Source organism: Parambassis ranga, chromosome 5 (genome assembly GCF_900634625.1).
Source record: "Parambassis ranga chromosome 5, fParRan2.1, whole genome shotgun sequence".
Classification (NCBI taxonomy): Eukaryota; Metazoa; Chordata; class Actinopteri; family Ambassidae; genus Parambassis; species Parambassis ranga.
In genome coordinates, this window is record NC_041026.1 from 25,661,415 (window position 1) to 25,678,631 (window position 17,217).

The window sequence follows — 17,217 nt, forward strand, 5'->3', positions numbered from 1 at the left end:
ATTAGATTGCTCCATGTTCTCCGTGAATGAATGTAGCACTACATATTATTACAGAAAATGTTGCATATACTTAAACTCAAGTTGTTTGTAATGTATTTTTCTACACTGAAGTTTACTAAAAACAAATTCTAGTATCTTTAAACGAATGTTTATCCACCTTTACTATCTCACTGTAAGACTACAGAAAGATAACCTTTACCTGAGAAAGATGTGGCATCAGCATAAATATTTTAGCTGCCTGACTTTCCACACCGTTGTCACCTGTGACCTCTATTTATTTCCAGTCAGTAATCATTGCTGTTTTCTATTAGCAACATTCACTCCGTCACTATGGTTGGTTTCCTAGGTAACGTTTCCCTCCACCATTGTTCAGTGTTGCGGAAACTGGAGAAAGGCATCTACAGTAAAGCAAGTGGAGACTGTTGTGACAGCAGCATCTGAATCAAAACTGTGATTCACAGACCATGTCCTCTGTGATAAATGAGTGTGTCAACAAAGAACAGAAAATGAGCAGTGGCTACAAATGAGAAATTTCTCCAAATGAGTGTTTAATTGCCTTCTTATATGTGTGGTTGAGTCACGTGTGTGCTCTCTCCAGACAAACAATATTGTGTTTCTATTGGTACATTTGTTTGGTGTCAGATCTGTAAAAAAAACATCCCCTCATCTCCCTCTTCAGCTTCATGTTGATCCTGTGTTTATAGTTTCACCCAGGGGAGTGACTGAACTAATCTTATTTTTATCCCTGCAAATCACTGGCTAAACTACAGCTCACATTTGATGGTGCACTTGTAAAACTGGAAGTGGCTTATTAACCACAGGTGCCATATCCATGATGGCAAACATCTGCCATGTTAAATACTGCTGATAAAAAAAATACTGAAGTTCCAGGTGTGCTGCTCTGCAGCTGATTTTGGAATTCAAGTATCTGCATTTTCCTTTATGATTCTACACTCAGTCCTTTTAATATTTCATAACTCTATGAGTAACCTGCACTCTGACCTCCCTGTGGAAGGTTAAGGAAAGCTCAGGTTTGGCATAACATTATATCATTAACAGGAGCCCCTATTGTTTCCAGCACTGACATGCTTTGTGTTTCATTTCACTTTGTTCTTATTTCTCACACTAGGGGGCAGCATTGGTCTGCATAAAGCACAGGCTTAGTTCTGTGCGCTCCAGAAAACAGACATCTGTGTTTGCTGAAATCTTTGCAGGGTAAAAAAAAAACTGAATATATGGACCCAAGCATGCCACTAATGCAAACAGATCTGACTTAATAATGTAAATGTAGCTTATATATTCATATTCTATGTGTGGGACTGTGTGTGAGCTTCCTTTCACAGGAGACATCACTCCTGCATGCCGTCAGAGTTGTATATAGAATTAAAGCGTGACAGCAAAAAAATTAGTTTTCATCTGACAGCATGAACTATGACACTGATTACTTCTTCTGTGGGAATAGATGTTGGGGTACTTGATAAGGGAGCGTAAGCCTTCAGCATTATCAGCTCAGATTTAGAAGGATATTTGTGAACAGTGGAAAGGAGAGGTCTGAACAATGAGCTTTGTGACATAAAGATCAGTGTTTTGTGAGTGATGAAAGCCGGTTATCTGATTTGCATAATTACTCCATTAATATTGCAGATGGTGTCTCACTTTATTCTGATACAAGGCCTCAGTTCCCATATCTGTGGCTGTCACTGCTCAGGGCCTAAAAGTCCACTGAAAACCATCTACACAGGCCACCACAACACAGAGGAGGCAGATATGAAATGAATTGGACATGCAGAGTGTCTAAAACAACCTGTGCGCGAAGATTTTCTGCCACTGTGTTACCTAAAGCATAACTGTGAAGAAGAGTGACAAATGTAATGGACTTTTTCCTTCTTCGTGTAAGTGGCAGTTTATAGAGCAGTGTTTATGACAGGCCTAAAAACGATGATGTATTTTATGTGCATATGATGGATTTTACTGAAAGTGAGCTGAAGGTGGTGGTAGTGATCTTTTTATTTTATTTTTCCACTTCCACTGAGTTTCCATGTGTGTCCACCCCCCACATTCACTTCTGTTCACATTACTGTTAATGCATATCTGTGGGAAGTCCATTCATTTTGGTATTGTTGGTGTTGTTGTTTTTGTGATGTTTCTTCACACAGGTCCCTTAATATGTTCTGCCCAGCTCCGTGGGAGAGAAAACAACTGCACATCTACAAACATGTACTTTAAACAGCAGTGTTTAAGTTTATTAATAAAGTCTTGATAAAATTAAAACAATGACAGCTTTCTATTAACTTCATCCTGACCGCCCACCAGTCAACTACAGTGTTGAATCCCATCATCAAAGCGGCTACATTTCTGTGCTGTTGTAGCTTCTCAGGCCCGAGAGAAGGTGGGTGAATAATTTATTATATTGTTAGATATTTCTCTTTGTGAACACACCCTGTTAGGTCATTACTGTTGCATGCTGAAGGGTCTTTCATGTGCAGTCGTATGGTCGGGGACACAAGATTAAATTGGAAACAAGCTGTTGGTTCAAGCCGAGTGTAGTTCGCCTTATTTGAAAGGGTAAATAGCTTTAATACAACAGCAATATGGACAGCAGGTTCATAATAGAAGCTGTATGCAAATAAAGTATTTATGAATGTAGAAATAAACTGAGCCAATAGTGGCGGCCATGTTTTGCTTATGGAGGAATATATTTGAGTGTGCTGCTTTCATTCTCTTTCTGAGAGAGCAGCGGTTTTTCTTGGATGCACATCAGAATGCTGAATGTGTTCACTGCAGCATACAGTGAACACAATGAACGATTAAGGAAGTAAAAACAATGTCATATTTATTGAGATTAATTAAATAAATACAAACTGGGATTCATTGGGAGAGAGCATTGGGAAAACAGACATTAATAGAAGTTCATTGGTGGGGTAATTGCTCATTAGTTTTAATTTAAAGGCAATTTGCAGCTTCTGTAGAACGGAGTGAAAAGGCTGTTTATATAAACAGATTCAGACTGTGTTTGACACACTGAGTCTCTTAAAAATTTTATGTCAAAGAGATCATGCTGCATGATCAATCAATCAATTTCAATTAAGCCATACAGCAGAGTTTGTATCACCGGTTCATTAAAAAGGAAACAAATCTGCAATAATGACATTCAATTTTAAAGACATCACAAACTAGAAAACAAGTAATGATGCTTAAAACTGTTCTCTGTGATCAAAGTAGAGATGGAAATAGAGAGGATTTGAGCAGGGACATATGGTTGATCTGGAGTGTTTGATTAAGATGCTGTTGAACGTACAGCATGTTACATTTTCAAATTGCATTTGATGACATGTTTTAACAGATGTGTTGATGTGTTGAACAGATTGTAAAACTAGTAGTCTGGCTTTAGTGATCGCAATGTCTATCATGATGCCCTAAAGGCCCCATATTATACCAGGTATATGTACATATCTCATGTTCCTAAAATGTGCATTTGTAGTTTACCACCTCATGACATCATAAAGGACTGCACACCTGAATGTTTTATTGAGTAATTACTAAACTGAGATAATGTCATTATGGTAAAAAATAAGAAAACATAAGCATGCACTGTGAAACCTGTGTACATAAGAGATGCCAGCACCGAAAACCAGCATGAAACGGAAGTCTTGTTCTCAGTAATTCAGTCTGTTGTTTGATGCACAGAATTATCAAGGTTGGCATTTTATCCTTGGTTGTACCAATTAACAGCACAAGAGAAACTGTGAGCATGTGACTTCCTGTCCAAACAGCAGCTCGGAAAACAAGCAACAGATGAAAATTGTCAGGGTGAAAATCCCCTTGTTTCCTTCTGATCACCCCCTGAATTAGTTTGTAAGGAAGGAGCGGATAAATTCTGGTCTCAAAATTATAATTTATTAAACAATGAGGCAAATTCTGAGTCGCAGAGCTCTGGGTTGTTGCACACACAGAACCAAACAAGAACAACACAAGAACAGAACAACCAACAAGAACAAACAACCACACTGCAACAACGAACAACGCAACAACAACTGGACATGGAATTCACACATTGATATACCCCATGGGCGTTCCTGCCTGCCGGCCCACAGGGGCATCTACCGCCCCCCTGCAGACCCTGGTTCATACAGCAACTAGACCATTAGTGTTTACTGCCAAATAAGGTAAAACTTCAATTCCTCAAATCTCATAGGTTGTGAGTCCAATCTGGGGGTGACCATAAAACTGGGTACTCAGGAGAAAAACACATTCCTTTAGAATCTGGCTTTTATCAGGTCAAAGGTGCTGCTGTCCTTAGTCTGAATTTATGACCATCTCGTACCAACCGGAGCTCTCTCCAGAGAACAGAAAAACAACTGATCTCATCTGCCACAGCCTGAACTGCAGAAAACAACGTTGTATGACATACTATGAAATTACTTATTAATACATTCAGTATCCGCAAATTACTTTGATTTTCTATAAAATTTCCTAACACATAAACACTTATGAAAATCACATTATTAAGCGATAAACACATATAAACATGAATACTTATATATCTGAACACACTGCATGTTAACACCATGCAGAATAAATTCTTTCACCCAACAATTGACAGGAGGAGGAGGAAGGAGGGAATAAGTGAAGCTTTTATTCTTCTCGGACAATATATCTGTGGCCATGAAGCAAGGCTGTGGCCAGTGGCAGATTAATGTCTGTGTGAAAGCATCTTCATTGGGTCTGAGTGCTGCTCTGTTAGAGGACAAGTCATAAAAAGTGAAGATGTAAGAAGCGAAGTCAAAGCTTATCACCGACGCGATGGCATACAGGAGTCCCAGCAATGAGGAACAACACAGGTTTTATGAGATGAGGACATTAGTCTGTTCTGCAAAATCTATGGCTGTCAGTGATGTCACGCAGGTCACGCTGATTTCTTGGCCACATTTTTCTCACTATATGCAGCTCCACACAAAACTCAAGGCACAAATGTATTTCCTCCTGTAAGTAAGACTGATTCAGAAGTTGCTGTCGGAGCAGAATTTGAATGAGTGAGATAAGGCAACAGAGAAAAATGCAACACAATGGCCCTCAGTGCTGTTAGATAACAAATGTATCCTTTTTTATTTTTAGATGTACTGTGGAGAGAAGAAAGGGAAAAAAGGCCTTCATAGAAGAATAGTTCCCATTGCAGATATAAAACCCAATTTATTCACAGTTCTTTAGCTCCGCTGAGTAAAAGACTGACAACAGAGTGATTTGCCACATGTGTTAATCTTCCTAAATGAGCAAGTATTCAGATCTTTGCTATGGCCCATGCACTAAATTATTTACAATACTGCACTTCACTTTTATTCCATTCTTGTCTTTTTTCTCTTGCTGTCAACTCTAAGAAGTCGTTCCCGGCGCTGCTACTGTATCACGAGGCACTTGCTCTATTTCACTTCGTATAGCAGCCGACCCTTTTGGGAATGTGTGAAAAAACAAGAAAAGAAACATTTATTTAACCATTATTGCTATCATCATGTCTAAAATATGCATTTGACTGTGAGAACTCTTTAATCTGCAGATGGTCCTCTATACAGATTCTGACAGGGTGCTTAGACGCTGAACAAAACTTCCAAATGTTCAGAGACTAAAAAAAGGTAAGACTGACAAATCAGGTCAAAATGTTCGAGAGCTGTTTGTGTCTTTGCAGCACACACACACAGGTTATCTAGTAATCAGTGTTAGGGTTGTCATGGTGTGCTACATAGGGCTAATGTGAGTCCTGGCATTTTCTTTGTTGTTGTGAGAGTATAATACAATTCTGACCATTTCTCTGAGCTAAATAAAACAGGAAATATGTATAATATCTGCACAAAAAATCAGCAAAACACATATTAGTTTTAAAATAAATGCAAGGCTCTACTCCTGAGAGCTTATTCTTCTGTTATAGTTAAAGGTAGGGTAGGAGATTTCATTCTGATGCACTTTTTGTTAAATTAGTGTAACGATAGCAACCAATTAGTTAGGGAGTTTTGCTTTAAAACGAAGAATATGAATCATCTGTGGAAGCTATAAAACATCAGCCAATCCTCCAGGACGACCCTGCGCGGAGTATTGGCTGGTTGTCACTCTCTTCCTGCTCTGCACGCACCAAAGAAGTACGTGCATGATGGCCGAGGTCACAGACCGCAGCTCATCTTCAGGTAATGAAGCCCATGTGATTGGGAGGCGTGGCTTCCGGGTGAGCTCCGAGAGAAAGGGGCGTGTGTTTACTTTCGAAACATTTAACCACCTGGGGAAACAATCAATAAAGTCACTAATGGAAAACTGTTGAGACTCACAATAAATCATATACATAAAGTAATATTTTATTTTGGGAAGAACTTCATTCTTCACCTTAAACAGATATTTCACTGCACCGAGTGATATCAGCGATGACCACAGCAGCATCTGAGACAAATTCCAGTCTGGAGAAATGGTTCCTTTTGAACAATCAATCACTGCTGTTTATCGCAACACCATTTCTGCCTCCAACGCTCCCATTTTTTCCATTCGCAGATATAATGATTTTAATATTCCATTGACTGTGTCTTTGCTGGTCTGCTGAGCAGGAAGCAGACGTTTCCATCAGCAGAGCTGCGCCAGGCATTCATCATCAAAGGTCTGCCCAGGAAACAGACAGCTTTATACTCATCTGCATCTGCTTGGTATGCCAACTGGGTGAACATCCACATCATCCTACCCACACTGTTATTTCTGATTAGCATATAATGCATCAATTACTTCACTTTCACTAAACAGAAAAGCTACCACAAGTTTTGTTTCCAAGGCAACTATGAAGAGTGCTGGCGGCATGAGTAAATTAGTTTGGCAGTGGAAGTTGTATTGTGATGGCAAGAGCCAAATATGGAGCAACAGTAGTTGTCCATCACAGCTGATCCGAACATATGGAATGTGATAAGGTAGTGCACAGAGGACCAAGCGATTTAACTACAGAAATACACACACAAAAGCGGTTTCAGTCCTCATTTCCAAATCTGAAAATGTCAGCGAGTTCAGTACATTACATCACCACACTTTAATGGTGTAACAACAGATGTGCCTTGCAGGTTGTTTATACCTCACAGCTGTCAATACATAAGGGGATGCCTCATACAGTATAACTGCTTTATGTATGGTATCTGTGATTCATTTAATTATCACCTTACACGTGGTAAGCAGAAGAAAAAATAGTTTTAATAAACTTTTCCTCTTCCTGGTTACATGACGATAAGTTTATCTATCTTCATGTTTATAATATTTAAATGTATATATTTATCTTCAGGTTTTATAATCCACTCAGTATCCACTATATACACTTATAACCATACAAAACAAAGCAAAACAAAGAATTACGGTATGCATAATACTATTGGTTCGTTAGTGCTTTTATTACTGGATGTCTGGCACATTTTGTCAGATTTACAGTCTGATGCTAGCAGCAATGTTTTTTCTAGCTTCCTCTTGCTGTGTTTCCTGTGTGCTTCCTCTGGCTTTGATTCTCTAAGGTTTACTGTCTCTGTGGGAACACAGGAACTGCTGTATGATTAATAGAAGCCTGTCATCTTCGACTATGGTTTTACTGGTGATGTTTTGTTTTACCCTGTCCACAAAAGCCGATTCTTGGTTGGTTTAGTGAACTTTGTTCCAGTATTAGTTTGAAATAATTGCAACAATAGGTATTTTCATCTCCTTCCAGCTGTATGTTAACATTTTGTGTTCCACCAAGCACAGAAGGTAGCAGGAGTAATTTGGGAAAAGTTATTATCCATCTAAAATGTCATATTGACAAGAATGTCACTCACTTAAATATATTATTATTTAAGTACTTTACTTACATAAATTATATACCATAGTCTACAACCAAGCTGCACAAACTGCTCACATTCTGTAGAAAGTGTCTGTTAAAGTCCACTTCTGGCCCTACTTTTGCTCTGTGTCACTGTGCAGAAGGAGGGACTAGTTTGTTACTGCCGTAAATGATTTTAACAAGCTGTTGTTACTGGCAGCGGAGGGATACTTTTGGCCTTCTCGTTGGGTGCGCTTCTTCTTTCACCAGGGCTGCCCAGGTGTAGAAAGACCTGTGACCCGGAAGATATGTACGTGGTACCTGAACCGGCTTTCAGTAGGGCTGTGGAGAAATTCTGCCAACCTATGTGGTCACACAAATAAAATTTTCTGTATTCATATTTAGGTTTTGCAGTCTATGTTTTAGCATCAGGATAATTACAAATAGTAAACATACTTAATATGTTTGAAATTCTCACATTTTTAACTTTGACCCTTGATTATATTTTTGTCCAGCTACCACATTAGAATTAGTTTGAGCAGTTTTGGACAGCTTTGGCTAATTGATGTTTGCACATGTGTAGCCTGAGGCAGTGTAAAATGAAGGGTGACATTTGACAGGCCAGCGGCCATTAGACTAAAAGAGGCACTGGGATGTGGTGGGTGCAGTTTTGTTTTGATCTTGGATCGAGATATGTGTGTTTAACTTTGATTTTCTTTAAACATAGTGTATAATCAAAATGTCAGAAATGTAATTATGATATTTCAGTGCCACAGACTACACATTTAGCAGCTCAGTGTCATAAATCACACAGACAGTCAGTGTAATTTGTAAAGTTGGCAGTGTTTTGGTTGCATTGTGAAGTGTAATAGACACTGCAGTCTCCCGAGAATAATCTGAAGTTGAGTTGCACAGTTTGTTTTGCATTACTGCCCTCTGTGGGATTAAAATGCCTTTTGTTGTGTAATAGTCTCTTTACACAACAAACTGCACAGCAGGCTGATATTGCAGCAAGAAGTCAGTCGAACAAAACACATGAGAAGATGATTCTGATTTATGACTAAAACTACAAAATCAGACAGTCTAATCAATAGATATGGCATGACATATGACCTGCAAATCCACTGCTTACTTTGTTGCCTGATGCCTCAGCTGTGAGCTCTTGAGCATCAATCTTGTATCTTAAGTCTCTTGTTTTCTCTCCACTGGAGAAGCATGAAGCATCTGAATTAAAGATGGGCTTAAGACACACCATCGCTCATTGTCCCTAAACAGCTTTGCCACCTGCAGAGATTCTCCAACTTGTTCACTCTCTTTAACAAGAATGCAAACGAGAAAAGAGGGCTGGCATTTTATTACAGGATGCTGACTGTGTGATTTTAAATTTGTGGAGTGCCTCAAATTTAATACTTAAACATGCAGCCTAGTGGAAAGGGTCAGCACTAAAGAGTAAGAATTTGGTCTTTAGCACAATGGTCAGCAGTAAACAATAAACAGACCTCTAATAGGAAACTCATTTCATTTGACACTTTACAGAATTGTTATTCCAAACCATTGCATTGAAGTTAAAGCCAAAAACTGATAAAAAAGTTTGAAACAAAAAGGAGTTAATTTTGTGCGAGAGTAACAGTAGTTGACTTGCAGATATTTCCACATAGGTGTGCTTTGACATTGCCTGTCTCCAGCATCTGTCGCTTTACAGTTTATCTAGTCAGTTTTATAAACAGTTAAGTCCATTAAAACTGTATGTTTGAGGAGGAACCGCAAATGAGAAGCAGAGCATCCCGAGTCATTAAGCTAATTGTAACCAAGGAAGGGCTTTATAATTTCTTAAAGAAACTCTGCTTTTATCCATAAGTTGCTTTGATCATCATTAAAGGTGTTGATGATCATTTTTGAGGTGTTAAAAACAACACATCTGCACACATTAGTGGCACATTTCGCCAGTTTTCACATACTACTTTTATCTACAACAGATGTTCACATTTACTGTGATGGTAGGATTGCACATCTGGTCATGTAGCCGACCAAATCTGGCTAAGGGACTGTTTTGAACACCAACAAAAGTCCATAAAAGAAGGTGGAGGGCTGAAATGGTGCTAAAACTTCACCCAGAATCAGGGGTTTGTGTCCATTGTGCAACTTTTACTTTGTTTAATTTAAGTTTTTTTTCATTACATTACACACAATCAAGCAATTCACAATCAGCACTGCTTGTTTCTTGCCTCAAATGTTTACAGAAATACATTTAGCTTAACTATTCTAAAGAAAAATTATTTTAAACTTTATCTATTCTAAGAGAAAGTGCTAAGAAAAAGTTGTAAAATAATTCTCCATGTTGCTGCAGTTTGACCTCCAAGAGCAGACAGCCTGCAGTGACAGCGTTCATCCAATCAGAAGTCCCTCTTTTAATGGCACTCTCCTGAAGCTCCTCCTGAGAAGCTGTGCCCCTCTGGGCTAATACAGTGAATTGTTTCTGAAAAGCAGTCACATCATAAAAATACAGACATTGTAAAAAAAAATGGAAAAATTGAAAAAGGAATGACATAAAGAAAAAAAATCTGAAGATCGAAAAAGACATTATAATGGCATTATTGTTTCAATGCCCCATATAAAACAAGGTTGTTGTTTACTTTGAAATAAACCAATCTACAACATTAAGCATATTTACACTTTTTTTGGCTACTGCGTGATGAGATTAGTGCCAGATATGTATACACTGATCATTGTAATGGCTGTCTTGTCTGACAGCCTGTATGTCTCCGCTGGAGACACACATGTCATATGATGATTCCTATACATGACACAATATGGATTAGTTATAACAGAACAGTTGTAAATGTTTTAGGGAGCAATATATATGGTACAGCATGGTGAAGTTATCATTCATATTGCTCATATATTAAGTTTGTTCTTACGCTCAGAGACTGTTGAACACTAATTAATTTCACCATTACACAAAAACATGTCCGTATGGAAAACAAGAAACAGGTATGCAACGTGTGTGAAAATGGTTATGTGTGAGTGAGATTCAGAAGTTGCTCATGTTGTGGGGACCTAAAGCTGTTTGTCACATGATGATGACAAATAAGGAAAACATTTTAGATATGTTTAATGTTTAGGGTTAATGATGACACAAGAACTAGTTAGGGGAAAGATTAGTCGACAGAAAATGGATTAATGTCATTGTCCTCCATAGATTCATGACTGTGTCTGTGTGTGTGTAGGAGTGTGTGAGACTGTCCTGCCTGCAGCTAACCTGGCTCAGAGCTGTGTATCCCTCGGAGAGGCGATTAAACAAAGAGGTGAGAGCCAGAGGTCCCTCTCTGCTGGAATCCAGCATGTCACATTTCTGATTAATAACAGCCACACGTGTATGCTGCTTCACTAACATATTCTGTTTATTAACAACAACACTGTGAAATTACACAACATTTGCTTCACTAAATTCCTCCACTTGAGAAGAAGATGACTTGTGGTTGCATTTTATCCTGCTTAAACTATTGCAGCTCTGTTTACCTGGTCATCTCTCATCTCATTTCTGCTTTATTTATGGTTCAATTGTTATTGTGCTTTATAAATAATGGACATATAATATAAATAAAATAAAAAATAAATTCTTTAATTTAAAGAAGTGATTAAAGTAGAGCCACACAGCCAGTTTTTATTTAGATTGGTGGTTTTGAGAGGGACAGCCCTGTGTAATTTAAGTAGATGCAGAGAGCCTGTATTTTCTTTGGTTTTTTTTTTTTAGAACAGCTGTCAGATGCTGATCCTTATAAGTAATTGAACTTCTGGCTTGATGTAATCAGATTTGAAGCTGCAGTGAAATTAAATTCTATATAAAATAAAATAGTATTAAAACTTTATCAGCAGCTCTGCAGTAAACTTTGTCATTGACATCAGCCATGATTGGCTCTGCTAGATTTCTATTTCTATAATCTTCTAGATTTCTATAATCAAAGGTAATGACCTTTGATTATAGAAATCTAGCAGTTGTGTGGGGCTTTTAGCCAAAATCTACACCATGTCTGAGATTGCACGTACAAATGCAGAGGACATATTTTAATATTCGGGATGCATTTAAGTATTCTACACTTAAAAGAGCTAATCAAATTCTGAAAATGAGACAGATGATATAAATTTGGTTTTGGCAGTAAAACTGTTTTTAAAGGCAGTTTCTGATGGCATTGCTCCGTTTGGGCTGTTTTTCATCAGGGAGATATAGTTTTTACTGCACATCTGATAAAAGGAGACTGTTTAATTGAAAGAGACGCAAAAAACCACTTATACACTCTGATCAAATGCTTCCTACTCACCAGTGCCAGCTGAGCCCCGGGCCCCGAGCTGAACCCTTTAGAGAAATTCTTGTTGGCTTTTATCTTACAGATTTACACTTGGTGAATTCATGCACATAATTATGCAAGCTATTAAAAACAACGTGCAGAGTGTTACTTGAGATGATTAGGCGAGCCACTGTCTGCACATCAAATTTGGTTCATAAGTTATTTTCTAATGCTATGTATGACATTACAGAGTAATCATGGTGGTTCGAAAAAGCCTTAGCATTTGTATATGTATGTGTTTACAAATTGCATTATCAAAGGAGACGATTGTGCCAACAATGTGCCTTTTTTGCAACTATAACCACGAGGCCTCCAGGGTCTATGCTATAAGTTAAAACCATGCCAGAGTTTCCTGTTAATCCTGATTTCCAAAGTTTGCTTGCCAAGACATTGGGGTATTGTTGTGCTTCCTGTGTCATATTATTGACTTCTTGTCTGTCAGCATGATTGACAAGAGGGTAAATCTGTAGACTGTATGAAAGAAAAGTAGTTCCCTGACTGATGGGACTTCGGACAGCAGGCTAGCTGTTACCTTATCCCACCTTTGTTTGCAAAGTGGCATTGTGTTATAATAATTAATAATGTAAAAAATTTTTTAACCAATTTGAAACACAATGCACAATTTCAAACTACATTCAAAAGGAAGAATCACTTTTATGCGGTATCCATATTGGCTAGCAACTGCTCTCTATTTTCTATTTTTTTATAGAGAAGCTATACACAGCTCTGTGTCCACAGCAGGTAGAAACTCGCCACGCAGTAGCCGCACTTTGGAAGCACTTTGAGTTGAGTACATTAAATTTAGAGACAATAACGCTGTGGTGAAAATGTTTTTGGAGGTTCAGATGTGCCTTAGAAATGCTGAGGTCAGCTTCACCCTTTACACTCTGGGAAATGCATCCCAGTGGCAGCAGATCCAAAGTCAGCCTTAAATTGACTGCTAACAATAGTTTGCTCCCTGTGCCAACAGCTACCTCTGCAGCACATAAAAAAACACACAGTTGCTGCCTGAAGAGAGACAGGTGTGGATTTGAGATGTGCTGCAGAAAAGTAAACACAGCCTGAAACTGGAGCAAAAACAAATAAATTAAAACTTTTAACAGCAGGTGTTCATAATGGAGAATTCTTATTTTGCCAATATAAGGTAACAGGCCATTATATGGACATATTAGAGATATTCAACTGTGAAATTCACACAGTGAAAGAGCAGCATGTTGTTTTTGTGTGTTTAATACATTATTGTTGTACTGTACTCTACCCTCACGAGGTGTTAATATAGGATAGATGCAGGGTGGAAGTGCTTCTAAAATTGCTGCTACACAGTGCTTCAGTTGTTTCAGACCTACATTATGTGATATGTGAAGGTACTGCTATCTCAGTTGCCCAGTGCAAAGCGCAGCATTGTGAGGTTGCAGACAACGATTCTCCCTGTAACCCCATTGTGACTGGCAAACATGGGGACGTCATTACTCCCTGCTGGCAGTGCCACATGTGATGAATGATGCTATGCTGAACTAGTTTAAGAGGAGCATCACACAATTGTTCATTTCAAAAGGCGCTGCTTCACACAGCGGCCCGGGGTGCAGCATGGAAAATAATATCCATCAACAGCCACCCAAGCAGGAGCGCTATCAGCAAACACAATTTAGAGCTCAGAAACATTATTGTTTTCCTCCTTCCTTCCCTGTTCACCTCACTACAATGATGAACTGGCTGAGTGATGCTCATTTGATAAATATGATACTGCTGTCATGATAATATGAACTTGGTCATTATTGGTAGAAATTGAGTTTGGATGAAAAGATGTTTTGTCAAGACAGAAAAGTTCCTGCTTCATATTAGTGTAAGCCTTCTGGAGAATTATTCTTCTGGCTTGAATGTTGGATGAAAGTTGTTCCCATGTTATTAAGGAGAGCTCTGTACTTAAAAGAAGAAATTCAAATAGTAACTCAAAAATGACATTGTAAAACGGATAATTTTTAACTTATTACATGGAAAGCTGCAAAACAAACTATCCAATCACAAAACATATGACCAGCATTAATAAGAAGATTACAATGATTAAATTTACATTTACATGCACATCATGGCAATGAAATGATCTTCTATGGCATTAGATAATATTTTAGCTGCCTTCTTTGCTGTCCACCTGTTGCAGATTGACCAGTGCAAAAAGTGAAAAACTTATCTGCTGTCCAATTTTGCATGGTCAGAAAATGCTGGAAATGCAAGCCTTCACTGGTGTGATGCCTGTTGTTTCACCTGTTCTCATTAGCACTTTTAGCCAGAAAAATAGTGGGCTGCTACACTTGGTAATGACACTTGATAGCAGGGCACGGACAGATGCCATGTTCAGAATTTTTTTTTTTTAAAACCAAGTGAAGCGTGCCACAATCACTGTAGAGACCAGCTGGTACCCCTAAAAGACAGGGACAATGAACTTCCAATACAGAGCATGGAAATGATATGATGCCCAGTTTCCATATTTAATAAAGACCCCTTTTACATATAAATTAATTTGATGTTTTTTTAAACATAAGGCTTAAGGATTAAAAAAAAGTCAACATTTTAAACAATACGCTTACTCTCCTACCTAATGGTAAATATTAGGGGTGGGACGGTTCAGGGAAAAAATCATTGACAGTAAAAACTATGGACAGAGCCTCCGTGACGTCACCCGTTTGTTTCTGAAGAGCCGTTTTGAGTCTCAGTGGGAGGTTCCGGGACGTGATGACCGCCGCCATGTTGGCAGCGTCACGTCAACTAAAACTCCGAATATGGACAAAGAGCTTCACGCTGCAGTTTCAGCTGCAGTCAGAGCAGAGAGACCCACACCACTCTGCGTCCAATTGTGCGCAATGCTGCAGAAGGTCCTGTCGATGCTTAAAGAACGGGATGTAAATAGTAAATTTCAAAAGTAAAAAGAGAAACACGGACATCAGTACCGTTAGCATTGCTTAGCTTAGCGTAGTCATAGAGTTCGATTCAGTCGAGCATGTCATGAGCAACGGCAATGGCAAAAAAACAGTGGAAGTATGTGTGTACGTGTGTGTTTGTCTGTGCATGTGTCTGTGTGTGTACGCACATCGTGCCTCTGTGCGCAGACAGCAGCGCTGAATTGTAAACACACAACCATGCAGAGACAGAAATGACTGCCGTGCAAATAAGATAAATAATAGGGCTGTAATCTCCAGTCACTGGTCGATTTATTGGTCGACACGTTCTGGCTCGACCAAAATTCTGATTGGTCGACTTTTCGTAGCGTAATTTTATCAGGAGGAATGTACCAAGTGCCAATGGGGGTGTTTTCGGCGCATCTTTGAACACCCCCCTTGTTTTCACTACTTTGGACCCACTAGAGACGGATAGATTAAAGCATCCTGAATTTCCCCTCGCAGATCAATAAAGTGTCTGTCACAGCTCGACTACAAACAGGTCGCCCCAATGAATCAATGCTGTCAGAGCCGACAGACTCGAGTGTGTGATTAATTTCAGCGCAAAATAATCAGGTCAAAACTATCATAGACTTTCTTCGGTTGATTACAGCCCTAATAAATAACATTAGCTGTTTAGTTTGTTTAATAAAAGAACAAGGTGTAGACCTGTTCTATAGTAAAGGTTATCTTAAATGGCTTCTGTTATGATCTGGTGCTATATAGAAATGAAAAAATATGAAATTGACTTAACCTGATATAATAATAGGGAAAACACTGAACTGATTCTTAAATGTGTTGAATGTTGGATAAATAGGCTATGTATTTTATGCTCATCTGGTATTTCCAGAGTGTTTAAAGTAGAAAAAACCTCAACAATGTGAACCGAACCGAACTGAACCGTAAACCGTGACCTCAGAACTGTGAAACGACCTGAACCGTGGATTTAGTAAACCGTCCCACCCCTAGTAAATATAGTGAGTTAGCCTAGCTTTACACAACTGAGAGGATGACCGTCTATGAGGAAAAGCTTCACCTGACAACCTTTTAAGCCACAATGTGTCATCTTTTTGCTTGGACAAACTGGTGAGAAGCTTGTAGGCAGCAGAGCTTTGAGACGGAACAAGATTAACTGTTTTAACACCCCGGTCTGTCTAAGATGTCTGCTAGCTAAAGCCTTATATTTAGTACAAAGAGTGTAGAGAGGTACTATAACTGTGGCTCAGGCTGTAGAGTGGCATTAAGCTTGGAAGGAAATGATAAAGATGTCCAATACTTCTTGTGTATTGGGATAATAAGGCACTCTGTTCTATTTTGCACTGAGATTCTCTTCTAATGGGGCTCCTTAAAGTTCACTTATCTCTTTATATCCACTGAAAATTTGTATCTTTATGCTAAGTTTAATCAGGTTGAGCCAGTTTTGCTCTCAGGACTGAGTTTTTTCTTTTTTCATAATATCTTTTGGTAATAACTGTGTGATGGACAAAGAGACTCCTCTGCCAAATCTGTGTATATCACAGTTTAAACTTCTCACAAACACTTTGCATTAGACAGCTAAAGTGTTTTATCAAAAGATCAAACCAACGCTGAAGTTTCAGGAAAACCATACTTTCATAGTCTTGCTCAGTTTTTCTCAGACAAGGACCAGGCGAGGTTATACAAATATGTGCGTATCACAGTGTGAGCTTCCTGCTTTCGTGAAGGCCTGCCCACTCCACCTTTGCATTTTCTGTATTTGGAGTTTAGACAGACTGTGGGGCTGCCAACATGGTCTTGGTTGGAAGCCTCTAACAGGGACCCAAATGGCTCCAAAGAGGTCCAAAGTAGGTGGACCTCTTTTTCTCAGCGTGTGTTGCCATGGTGAATCAAGGTATCCAGCTCCATTGATGATGGCTTTTTTTTAAATAATTATGGTGCATGAGCTTATCTTAAAGTGAACCTAGTTTGAGTTAATTGAGCTGTAAAACATGTAAGTTTTTAATGAATTTGGTTTGTAGCTAGCTGGTTTTGGTTTGTAGCTGATCTTAAAAGGAAAGCAGTAGTACTCTGCAGTAGATATTTTAAGTTGCAGTCAAACAGCCAAACATTTGTTCTTTATGTATAAACTTTACAATGTACTTCCCTCATTAAGGCCTTTGTT